A 3,144-nucleotide genomic window follows, 5' to 3' on the forward strand; every position below is an offset into this window, starting at 1 on the left:
TCTTTCCTGCCTATGCAGGGGGTCGGACTCGATGATCTATTGAGGTCCCTTCCGACCCTAGCATCTATGAATCTATGAAAAGTGCAACAAAATGAAAGCTTTCACATTTTATAAATACGCGTATACAATCATGGACTTTTTCTTAGTTTAAGTGCCATATAAATGTAACATCATTGCATCATAACTTATCGTTTTACTTATTTAAACTGAATCACTGCTCCTTCTCTGATGTACACAAAAACTTGGTTTTGTTTCTTTTTAGAGACTGGTGATTTGGCTCTTAAAGAGACTTTTAATCTTAAACCTGCTAAATTGTGATAACAATTAGGTTGATTTCCTTCCCTATGAGGCCAGTGTACAAAAATCCATCCATCAAGGTGTATCTAATTAAGAAACTAAGTTAAGAGGTATTTGAACAGGATATCTAAGATTCTCAAGGGACTAGGAAATTGATTTGGTATTTCAGACATATCAAATTAGTTAATGATTTGGGGATCTTTATTCTTCAAGAGTGTGTAAATTAAAAAAGAATAATGAAATTCATTAAAACAGAAGCATGGAGAAAAGAGGACATTTGGGCCCCACTGTACATAATTTCAAACCTTGTTTCACCTGAACAGAATGACAAAGAGCTGGAGGAAAAGATATTATTATTGTTATTTTGAATTCTGCTAACTGGAGACTTGAATGTATCTCATGTAACTAGTAATCTTAACCAACCACTCCATATATATGATGATGACTCTCCAGAGTTGTGAATAGAGAAAACAAGACTGCCAGGATCAGTGGCATAACTATGGCAGGGAGAATGAAGCAACTGCCCCAGGTGCTGACTTGGTAGGGTAGAGGGGTGAAAAAAAGTAGCTGCTCTTGGCAGCTGCGTGATCCTGATTGTGATTGCATGGCAACTGGAAGTTGCTGCAGCCCCTGCACCTGCAATCAGACCTATACTGCTGGTCACAATAGATATGTATAGTACTAATGTCACGATAGGTATGTACTATAGTACTAACACCCTTTGTAATAGCTGTAAGATTACATACCTGAAGAGAAGGTTATTTGGGCCAGATGATTAGAACCATTGCAAAGGCTACCATGACATTAATTGCTTCTTTGCATAACACTTGTTTTATAGGTTCAATGTATTGATTATACTTGTGCATATGATTTGTGGAAGTCAATGCCTAAGTTACTAGAACTCCGTCCTAAATCCGTAAGTGCAAAGGCACTTTCTATCTATCTGTTCTATGGCACAACACCCGAGACCAAGCTACCTGTGAGGGAGGCTTAAAGATGTCAATAAAAAATTGTTTTCATGCTAAAAGAAACATTAAAGTGCTTTCACTGTTCACCAATTAAATGATTTCAAGTCTATTCCAACTTCTGATTTAGTTTGATTGAGCAAAATCTTCACTTTTATAAAGTACCTACACAGCATATACTTTGCTAAATGAAGTATATACCTTAGGTGCGACACTATAAAGAAGAATAAAAGGACATGATGGCTTTGTGTCAAAATCTGAAGTTTCTAACACATTCCACATTTTAATGGACAGAAAGTTTAACATTTAATACTCAATAGGCATTCAGGGAGGTTGATGTGTCAGAGGAAAAGAATTCAAACATAGTTCTTGTTTGAAGTGCTTTATATACTGTAAAATACAGTAGCCCAGAACCTCTTCTAGTGTAAATTGAAGGGTACAATTACACATCATATTTGAAACATTTTCAAGTGTAACAGGCTTCGAACCAATTTAAAAAATGTAGCATTCCAACCACTAGCTACACATACTGCCCCTGCCATGCACTCTAGCTTGAATACCTCAAAAGTGCCATGGCTGCATGCAGCACTGTGTTCTTCAGTGAGGGGGAACAACAGTTGTGGTAACCTGTGACTCTGCTATCCCACAAGATGGAGGTGTGGAGCCAAATGTCAGTACCATTCTTCAGTCCTCATTTCATGGGGGTTGCAGCTTCATTCCACTTCTGTCCCATGGGGATGGGGGCGGTGGGGAGCCAATGTCAGCAAGTGCTTTCCTGCCACTCCATCTCTTCTCTCCAAAAGCACACACCCTTTTACCTGCCAGAACCAAAAAATCAAAGACCCCAGGCCCTTCAGTGTAATTGATCAACCAGAAGCTGATAGATTGGCAGCCATCAGGGGTGACAGAGATAAAATCTCAGTTCTGATGGTGGGAAGGGTGTGGGGATTTCCTGGGAACACTCCAAGTTCCAGAAGCCATGTGCTGGGAGCAATTCAAGTCAGGGGGAGGCCCAGGGGGAGAGGAAAGAAAGAGTGATGTATTGTGCAATCTTGGAGGACTGATATACCGTACAGACCCATACAGACATATGGTGGAAGAAATGGTACAAAATGGTACCTGCTCCCTCCAGATATATTTTGGGTGCGGAAAAAAAGTAACAATTGACATATTTTAAATGCCTTTGAAATATTATAAAGAAACATTTCCAGTTGTAGAAATGTAGAGGCCCATTGAAATGTTCCAAAAGCAACAGAAGTACCCCAAAATAGTCTCTTTAAATGAGTCACTGTTTTGAAGTGCTTTATTTCCTGTTGTATGTGTACAAGGATAGGGAGGAAGGGGAAGTAGACTGAATCATCTGCAGGCTTACTCACCTGGACCCATAGGACCAACCATAGCTGCCAGTGCCAGGCTTTTCAGCCATAGTGCCCTCTATCTCTCCCCCACCAAAGAGGTGGAGTGGAGAGGTAGACAGGATTGAGGCTTGAGGTAACAGGCCTGGGGAGACACTGTAAGTATTGGGACCTTTATCCCTAGTTCCCTCTACGTCTCTCATCTGAGGTGATGGACATAGAAGAAGAGTGGAGGATGGAAAGGGAGAAATCTTGACAAGCTGCTTGAACTGAGGTGGGAGTGGGGAGGAATAAAGAGAAAGAAGTGAAAATTAAGATAAAAAAACAAAACAAAAATAAAGAACCTAATCTTGCATGTGTCTCGGTGAGTTAGGATTGGGCTGGAATGGGAAGTGGGATTAAAGGCTCCTCCGGGCTCTGTGCTCAGGCTGAAATTGAGTTTCCTGCAGCCATACCATGCACCTAGGGGAAGCAGGCTTCCCCAGCCTCATTGTCTCTCTGCAATTAAGCTCAGAGCAGTTGCTTTC

The sequence above is a fragment of the Alligator sinensis genome, unplaced genomic scaffold (genome assembly GCF_000455745.1).
Source record: "Alligator sinensis unplaced genomic scaffold, ASM45574v1 scaffold468_1, whole genome shotgun sequence".
Taxonomy (NCBI): domain Eukaryota; kingdom Metazoa; phylum Chordata; order Crocodylia; family Alligatoridae; genus Alligator; species Alligator sinensis.